The sequence below is a fragment of the Oncorhynchus kisutch genome, linkage group LG28, assembly GCF_002021735.2.
Source record: "Oncorhynchus kisutch isolate 150728-3 linkage group LG28, Okis_V2, whole genome shotgun sequence".
Taxonomy (NCBI): domain Eukaryota; kingdom Metazoa; phylum Chordata; class Actinopteri; order Salmoniformes; family Salmonidae; genus Oncorhynchus; species Oncorhynchus kisutch.
Genome location: NC_034201.2, coordinates 36,551,548 through 36,561,724, shown reverse-complemented (window position 1 = coordinate 36,561,724; position 10,177 = coordinate 36,551,548). Strand labels below are relative to the sequence as shown.

General features: G+C 48.2%; 1 protein-coding gene across 3 annotated transcripts in view; it reads right to left on the bottom strand.

The window, feature by feature from the left end:
* gramd1ba (GRAM domain containing 1Ba) overlaps nucleotides 1-9,841 on the bottom strand; it is a 110,120-nt gene extending 100,279 nt beyond the window's left edge. For 2 of the 3 annotated variants that reach the window (XM_020464147.2, XM_020464151.2), the window contains exon 1: nucleotides 9,541-9,841. The gene's annotated coding sequence lies outside the window, so the exon portion shown is untranslated. The remainder of the gene's footprint in view (nucleotides 1-9,540) is intronic. The other variant, XM_020464149.2, reaches the window with a different exon arrangement.
* Nucleotides 9,842-10,177: the final 336 nt, after the last annotated feature.

Genomic DNA, 10,177 nt, shown 5'->3' with positions numbered 1-10,177 from the left:
AGAGAGCGAGAGACACACACAGCGAGAGAGAGACACACACAGCGAGAGAGAGAGCGAGAGAGTGAGAGAGACACACAGCGAGAGAGCGAGAGAGCGAGAGAGACACACAGAGAGAGCGAGAGAGACACACAGCGAGAGAGAGAGAGAGAGAGTGAGCGAGCGAGAGAGACACACAGCGAGAGAGAGAGAGCAAGAGAGACACACACAGCGAGAGAGAGAGACACACACACAGCGAGAGAGAGAGACACACACACAGCGAGAGAGAGACACACACACAGCGAGAGAGAGAGAGACACACACACAGCGAGAGAGAGAGAGACACACACAGCGAGAGAGAGAGACACACACAGTGAGAGAGAGAGACACACACAGCGAGAGAGAGAGACACACACAGCGAGAGAGAGACACACACAGCGAGAGAGAGCGAGAGAGACACACACAGCGAGAGAGAGAGAGCGAGAGAGACACACACAGCGAGAGAGAGAGAGCGAGAGAGACACAGCGAGAGAGAGAGAGCGAGAGACACACAGCGAGAGAGAGAGAGCGAGAGACACACAGCGAGAGAGAGAGAGCGAGAGACACACAGCGAGAGAGAGAGAGCGAGAGACACACAGCGAGAGAGAGAGAGAGCGAGAGACACACAGCGAGAGAGAGAGAGCGAGAGACCACAGCGAGAGAGAGAGAGCGAGAGACACACAGCGAGAGAGAGAGCGAGAGACACACAGCGAGAGAGAGAGAGCGAGAGACACACAGCGAGAGAGAGAGAGCGAGAAACACACAGCGAGAGAGAGAGAGCGAGAGACACACAGCGAGAGAGAGAGAGACACACACAGCGAGAGAGAGAGACACACACAGCGAGAGAGAGAGACACACACAGCGAGAGAGAGACACACACAGCGAGAGAGAGACACACACAGCGAGAGAGAGCGAGAGAGACACACACAGCGAGAGAGAGAGCGAGAGAGACACACACAGCGAGAGAGAGAGAGCGAGAGAGACACACAGCGAGAAAGAGAGAGCGAGAGAGACACACAGCGAGAAAGAGAGAGCGAGAGAGACACACAGCGAGAGAGAGAGAGAGCGAGAGAAACACACAGCGAGAGCGAGAGAGACACAGCGAGAGAGAGCGAGAGAGACACACACAGCGAGAGAGAGAGAGCGAGAGACACACAGCGAGAGAGAGAGAGCGAGAGAGACACACAGCGAGAGAGAGAGAGCGAGAGAAACACACAGCGAGAGCGAGAGAGACACACAGCGAGAGAGAGCGAGAGACACACAGCGAGAGAGAGAGAGCGAGAGACACACAGCGAGAGAGAGAGAGCGAGAGACACACAGCGAGAGAGAGAGAGCGAGAGACACACAGCGAGAGAGAGAGAGAGAGACACACAGCGAGAGAGAGAGAGCGAGAGACACACAGCGAGAGAGAGAGAGAGCGAGAGACACACAGCGAGAGAGAGAGAGCGAGAGACACACAGCGAGAGAGAGAGAGCGAGAGACACACAGCGAGAGAGAGAGAGCGAGAGACACACAGCGAGAGAGAGAGAGCGAGAGACACACAGCGAGAGAGAGAGAGCGAGAGACACACAGCGAGAGAGAGAGAGAGAGCGAGAGACACACAGCAAGAGAGAGAGAGAGCGAGAGACACACAGCGAGAGAGAGAGAGCGAGAGACACACAGCGAGAGAGAGAGAGCGAGAGACACACAGCGAGAGAGAGAGAGCGAGAGACACACAGCGAGAGAAAGAGAGAGCGAGAGACACAGCTAGAGAGAGCGAGACACACAGCGAGAGAGAGACACACAGTGAGAGAAAGAGAGAGAGAGAGAGCGAGAGACACACACAGTGAGAGAGAGAGACACACAGCGAGAGAGCGAGAGCGAGAGAAACACAGCGAGAGAGAGAGAGCAAGAGAAACACACAGCGAGAGAGAGAGAGCGAGAGAAACACACAGCGAGAGAGAGCGAGAGAAACACACAGCGAGAGAGAGAGAGCGAGAGAGACACACACAGCGAGAGAGAGAGAGAGAGCGAGAGACACACAGCGAGAGAGAGAGAGAGAGACGCACAGCGAGAGAGAGAGCGAGAGACGCACACACAGCGAGAGAGAGACACACACAGCGAGAGAGAGAGAGCGAGAGAAACACACAGCGAGAGAGAGAGAGCGAGAGAAACACACAGCGAGAGAGAGAGAGCGAGAGAGACACACACAGCGAGAGAGAGAGAGCGAGAGAGACACACACAGCGAGAGAGAGAGAGCGAGAGAGACACACACAGCGAGAGAGAGAGAGCGAGAGACACACAGCGAGAGAGAGACACACACAGCGAGAGAGAGAGCGAGAGAGCGAGAGAGACACACAGCGAGAGAGAGCGAGAGAGCGAGAGAGACACACAGAGAGAGCGAGAGAGACACACAGCGAGAGAGAGAGCGAGAGAGACACACACAGCGAGAGAGAGAGAGCAAGAGAGACACACACAGCGAGAGAGAGAGACACACACACAGCGAGAGAGAGACACACACACAGCGAGAGAGAGAGAGACACACACAGCGAGAGAGAGAGACACACACAGCGAGAGAGAGAGACACACACAGCGAGCGAGAGAGACACACACAGTGAGAGAGAGACACACACAGCGAGAGAGAGAGAGAGAGACACACACACAGCGAGAGAGAGAGAGCGAGAGAGACACACACAGCGAGAGAGAGAGAGCGAGAGCGAGAGAGACACACAGCGAGAGAGAGAGAGAGCGAGAGAGACACACAGCGAGAGAGAGAGAGAGAGCGAGAAACACACAGCGAGAGCGAGAGAGACACAGCGAGAGAGAGCGAGAGAGACACACACAGCGAGAGAGAGAGCGAGAGACACACAGCGAGAGAGAGAGAGCGAGAGAGACACACAGCGAGAGAGAGAGAGCGAGAGAAACACACAGCGAGAGCGAGAGAGACACACAGCGAGAGAGATCGAGAGAGACACACACACAGCGAGAGAGAGAGCGAGAGACACACAGCGAGAGAGAGAGAGCGAGAGACACACAGCGAGAGAGAGAGCGAGAGAGACACACAGCGAGAGAGAGAGAGCGAGAGAAACACACAGCGAGAGAGAGAGAGCGAGAGAAACACACAGCGAGAGAGAGAGAGCGAGAGAAACACACAGCGAGAGAGAGAGAGAGCGAGAGAAACACACAGCGAGAGAGAGAGAGAGAGAGAGAAACACACAGCGAGAGAGAGAGAGCGAGAGAGACACACACAGCGAGAGAGAGAGAGAGCGAGAGAGACACACACAGCGAGAGAGAGAGAGAGCGAGAGAGACACACACAAGCGAGAGAGAGAGCGAGAGAGACACACACAGCGAGAGAGAGACACACACAGCGAGAGAGAGAGAGCAAGAGACACACAGCGAGAGAGCGAGAGAGACACACAGCGAGAGAGCGAGCGAGAGAGACACACACAGCGAGAGAGAGAGCGAGAGAGAGAGACACACACAGCGAGAGAGAGAGAGCGAGAGAGACACACACAGCGAGAGAGAAGCGAGAGAGACACACACAGCGAGAGAGAGAGCGAGAGAGACACACACAGCGAGAGAGAGACACACACAGCGAGAGAGAGAGAGCAAGAGACACACAGCGAGAGAGCGAGAGAGACACACAGCGAGAGAGCGAGCGAGAGAGACACACACAGCGAGAGAGAGAGCGAGAGAGAGAGCGAGAGAGAGAGACACACACAGCGAGAGAGAGAGAGAGCGAGACACACAGCGAGAGAGAGAGAGCGAGAGAAACACACAGCGAGAGAGAGAGAGCGAGAGAAACACACAGCGAGAGAGAGAGAGCGAGAGAAACACACAGCGAGAGAGAGAGAGAGCGAGAGAAACACACAGCGAGAGAGAGAGAGAGCGAGAGAAACACACAGCGAGAGAGAGAGAGCGAGAGAGACACACACAGCGAGAGAGAGAGAGCGAGAGAGACACACACAGCGAGAGAGAGAGATCGAGAGAGACACACACAGCGAGAGAGCGAGCGAGAGAGACCACACACAGCGAGGAGAGAGACACACACAGCGAGAGAAGAGAGGAGCAAGAGACACACAGCGAGAGAGCGAGAGAGACACACAGCGAGAGAGCGAGCGAGAGAGACACACACAGCGAGAGAGAGAGCGAGAGAGACACACACAGCGAGAGAGAGAGCGAGAGAGAGAGACACACACAGCGAGAGAGAGAGAGAGCGAGAGAGACACACACAGCGAGAGAGAGAGAGCGAGAGAGACACACAGCGAGAGAGAAAGCGCGAGAGAGACACACACAGCGAGAGGAGAGAGACACACACAGCGAGAGAGAGAGAGCGAGAGAGACACACACAGCGAGAGAGAGAGAGAGCGAGAGAGACACACAGCGAGAGAGAGAGAGCGAGAGAGACACACACAGCGAGAGAGAGAGAGCGAGAGAGACACACAGCGAGAGAGAGAGCGCGAGAGAGACACACACAGCGAGAGAGAGAGACACACACAGCGAGAGAGAGAGAGCGAGAGAGACACACACAGCGAGAGAGAGAGTGAGCGAGAGAGACACACAGCGAGAGAGAGAGAGAGAGACGCACAGCGAGAGAGAGAGCGAGAGACGCACAGTGAGAGATACACAGCGAGAGAGAGAGCGAGAGACACACAGCAAGAGAGACACACAGAGAGAGAGACACACACACAGTGAGAGAGAGAGTGAGAGACACAGAGAGAGAGACACAGAGAGAGATACACACAGCGAGAGAGAGAGAGCGAGAGACACACAGCAAGAGAGACACACAGAGAGAGATACACACAGCGAGAGAGAGAGAGCGAGAGAAACACACAGCGAGAGAGAGAGAGCGAGAGAAACACACAGCGAGAGAGAGAGAGAGAGAGAAACACACAGCGAGAGAGAGAGAGCGAGAGAGACACACACAGCGAGAGAGAGAGCGAGAGAGACACACACAGCGAGAGAGAGAGACACACACAGCGAGAGAGAGAGAGCAAGAGACACACAGCGAGAGAGCGAGAGAGACACACAGCGAGAGAGCAAGCGAGAGAGACACACACAGCGAGAGAGAGAGCGAGAGAGAGAGACACACACAGCGAGAGAGAGAGAGAGCGAGAGAGACACACACAGCGAGAGAGAGAGAGCGAGAGAGACACACAGCGAGAGAGAGAGCGCGAGAGAGACACACACAGCGAGAGAGAGACACACACAGCGAGAGAGAGAGAGCGAGAGAGACACACACAGCGAGAGAGAGAGAGAGCGAGAGAGACACACAGCGAGAGAGAGAGAGCGAGAGAGACACACACAGCGAGAGAGAGAGAGCGAGAGAGACACACAGCGAGAGAGAGAGAGCGCGAGAGAGACACACACAGCGAGAGAGAGAGACACACACAGCGAGAGAGAGAGAGCGAGAGAGACACACAGCGAGAGAGAGAGCGAGAGAGACACACAGCGAGAGAGAGAGAGAGAGAGACGCACAGCGAGAGAGAGAGCGAGAGACGCACAGCGAGAGATACACAGCGAGAGAGAGAGCGAGAGACACACAGCAAGAGAGACACACAGAGAGAGAGAGAGACACACACACAGTGAGAGAGAGAGTGAGAGACACACAGAGAGAGAGACACAGAGAGAGATACACACAGCGAGAGAGAGAGAGCGAGAGACACACAGCAAGAGAGACACACAGAGAGAGATACACACAGCGAGAGAGAGAGAGAGAGCGAGAGACACACAGCAAGAGAGAGAGAGAGAGGCTTATTTATTTTCCCTTGTGTACTTTAACCATTTGTACATTGCTACAACACTGTATATATACATATGACATTTGTAATATATTTTTTGTTTTGAAACTTCTGTATGTGTAATGTTTACTGTTCATTTCTATTGTTTATTTCACTTTATATATTATCTAACTCACTTGCTTTGGTAATGTTAACACATGTTTCCCATGCCAATAAAGCCATTGAATTGAAAAAGAGAGAGAGACACACACAGAGGGAGCAGGGAAGTGATATTCTGATTGGTTTCATCTCCTTCCCAGCAGGGAGCTAATTCAGAGAAAATAACTGTTGATTGCCCTAATGGGAAGCTAATTTCTGTCCGCAACCCAAATGGCATCGCTATACTCCGCCTCTCCCTGGTCAAAAGTAACGAACTATGTAGGGAATAGGGTGCCATTTGGAATGCAGCTCTGAGTTGAGTGAGCTACCATCCATCATCCTACTATTTCTCTGCAGATTAAGGCCAAAACAGATTGGGGATGCCATTCACATCAGATGATGACAGACAAACAGCCAATTCTATATGTGGATGATAAACTCCAGCTCCAAAATTCCCAGCTTTCAGATTTCCATAGAAGTCAGATAATACAGAGATGATTTCCATAGAAGTCAGATAATACAGAGATGATTTCCATAGAAGTCAGATAATACAGAGATGATTTCCATAGAAGTCAGATAATACAGAGATGATTTCCATAGAAGTCAGATAATACAGAGATGATTTCCATAGAAGTCAGATAATACAGAGATGATTTCCATAGAAGTCAGATAATACAGAGATGATTTTCTTTCCCATATATTCTGTATCCACTTTTCATTCTGATCGCCAGTTGTGTTTAACTCGTAGAGCACTGTTAAAAACTCACTCTGTATAAAGCCTTTGGTACATGGCAGATTAGATATTGTACCAGTCAAAAGTTTGAAATAACACAAACTTTTCAGGACCCTGTCTTTCAAAGATAGTGTTTAAACCCTTTACAATGAAGATCTGTGAAGTTAATTAGATTTGTATGATTTGTTTCCCATGCTTGTTCAATAAACCATAAACAATTAATGAACATGCACCTGTGGAACGGTTGTTAAGACCCTAACAACTTACAAACGGTAGGCAATATTTACACGTTAAGTTTGCTGAAAATAAACACAGTTGACAGTGAGAGGACGTTTAGTAACCAATAAGTGTTAAACAAACCAAATATATTTAATATTTCTTCAAAGTAGCCAGCCTATGCCATGATGATAGCTTTGCACACTCTTGGCATTCTCTCAACCAGATTCATGAGGTAGTCAGTCACCTTGAATGCATTTCAAGTAACAGGTGTTCCTTGTTAAATGTTCATTTGTGGAATTTCTTTCCTTCTTAATGTGTTTGAGCCAATCAGTTGTGTTGTGGCAAGGTAGGGGTGCTTTACAGAAGACAGCCCTTTTTGGTAAAAATATTATGGTCAAGAACAGCTCAAATAGCAAAGAGAAACGACAGTCCATCATTACTTTAAGACATGAAGGTCAGAACACTTCATGCACTGAAAGTTTCTTCAAGTGCAGTCGTAAAAACCATCAAGCGCTACGATGAAACGGACTCTCATGAGGACCCCCACAGCAAATTAAGACCCAGAGTTACTTCTGCTGCAGAAATGACATCCAAAATAAATGCTTCACATAATTGAAGTAACAGACACATCTCAACATCAACTGTTCAGAGGAGACTGCATGAATCAGGCCTTCATGGTTGAATTGCTGCTAAGAAACCACTAGTAAAGGACACCAATAAGATGAAGAGACTTACTTGGGCCAAGAAACACAAACAATGGACATTATGGAATGGAAATCCAAATTTGAGATTTTTGGTTCCAACTGCCATGTCTTTGTGAGATGCAGAGTAGGTGAACGGATGATCTCCCCATGTGTGGTTCCCACCCTAAAGCATGGAGGAGGTGGTGTGATGGTGCTTTGCTGGTGACACTGTCAGTGATTCATTTAGAATTCAAGGCACACTTAACCAGCATGGCTACCACAGCATTCTGCAGCGATACGCCATCCCATCGGGTTTGCGCTTAGTGGGACTATAATTTGCTTTTCAACAGGACAATGACCCAACACACCTTCAGGCTGTGTAAGGGCTATTTGACCAAAAAGGAGAGTGATATAGTTCTGCATCAGATGACCTGGCCTCCGCAATCACCCAACCTCAACCAAATTGAGATGGTTTGGGATGAGTTGGACTGCAGAGTGAAGGAAAAGCATCCAACAAGTAAGTGCTCAGCATATGTGGGAACTCCTTCAAGACCGTTAGAAAATCATTCCAAGTGAAGCTGGTTGAGAGAATGCCAAGCATGTGCAAAGCTGTCAAGGCAAAGGGTGGCTACTTTGAAGAATGTAAAATATAAAATATATTTTGATTTGTTTAACACTTTTTTGGATACTACATGATTTCATAGTTTTGATGTCTTCACTATTATTCTACAATGTAGAAAACAGTACAAAAAAAGAAACCCTGGAATGAGTAGGTGTGTCCAAACTTTTGACTGGTACTGTAAATGTCAAAGAACTTCTCTTCACAACTGAATGGAGACCTGCCATTCTACCATCAGACATGTATACAGCTGCGTTTACACAGGCAACCCAATTCTGATATTTTTTTCATCATTACTTTAAGAAATACACTGACAGGTCCATCATTACTTTAAGACATGAAGACCAATTAGTGAAAAACAGGTCTGTCTCTCGTTCGCTGTCTCAATAGACAAAGAAAGCTGAAACGACATCAACGTCATCGGTGCCCGGGGAGCAGTTGTTGTTGAGGTGAACTGACTTGCTCAAGGGCAGAACTGCCTCTGGGATTCGAACCAGTGACCTTTCGGTTACTGGCCCAATGCTCTTAACCTCCAGGCTAATGGAGACCTGCTTATATGGACGTTGTTTGAATTGTGTTCAATACAGAATCCAGGCTACTTACAGATTCAGCATTAATATATGTAATATATGATGCTGAAAAGAGCTTGAATATAATGTTTCAAGTTCATATTAGTCTGCGTGCAACAACATCCAGTCCTGTGATCACAGGATGTGGTTAAAACTGAGGAATGTAACATTTGGCTGCAATCTGATTACTATAAAATGAACGTACTTCGTATTCCCTTTCACACAATCTCCTTCATGCACGCACACACACACAGCTTTTAAAATTGTGATTAGCTCTGAAAAATATTTTGATGTGATTGGTCAAAAGAACATTTTAGTGGAAAAGTATCATAATCGAGCTGCCTATGTATTGTGTAGAAATCAAACTGTTATAAATGTCCAAGGCCAACTTGGTTTGGAAAATGAGTGTTGGTCTTATTTCAGGAATTGTACTCTCTGAAGAAGTTACATAGCCTAACATCCTAATCTGAAACTGCAGGACCCATTCAAAATGTTAATAGGTGACATTTTCTAATTTGACAATTCCACAAGAACGTGTCAATGCTATGACAAAGTTGTGTAGTGCCCCGTGTCACGCATTGTCATACCGTAACTACACGCTATCTGAACGTACAATACGACTACTCCGTATCGCTGTAGGCTATATCACAGCAATGCATTAAAAGTAAAATAGGACAAAGAATGTCAAATAAATGAGATATTACGTGGCTATTATTTCATACAAAACCAGCGGAGAAAAGCTGCACTAGACCCCACGATGACAATGTAAATATTGCAACGTTTTCCAAAACACCATAATGTAATGTTTCAGCAAACAATTAGGCTGCTATCCGTATCCCTACCTTTTCAGACCCAGGCATGAATTGTTGAAAAAGTAGCCAGCTGTCAAACTGCACCTTGTAAACTTTGTCACAGCAATAGACCGCGTACTTTCACAATGTATTTCCTTTCGTTAAGATGTGTCCACGCACAGCCTTGGGGGGGAAGTTAACAAACAAAAAAAAACGTAGCTTGTTCTATCAATCACTATTTATCAAACGTATCTCAGAAATAATTTGTGATGTATCCCTTTGTCAACTTTATTTCCTGCACAAAGGCTAACAGGCAGTATTCGATTGACACATTCTTCATTCAATCAGAATGGCCTTTCAGTTTCAATGTTCCGAGAAGGCTACGCTTTTCGGAAGAAGGTCTTAGCTGTGTCCGGTTGCATTTCGTGCCTGAACTGTTAACGCTAAGTGAGAATGTGACAAGTCCGCAAACAGTTATCAATTTCATATGGCCTCGTACTTATTCACATCATGATCTCAGAGATCTTTGCGATACACCCCATCAAAATTCTACCTTTTCATATCATAATCTCTCTCCAATCATTTATCTATGCCTATTATCTCAAATCACAAAATTACAGTCCTAAATAGACTGAACACTAGAAATGATTAAACACATTTTTGACATTGAGAGTCCAGCACAGTCAAA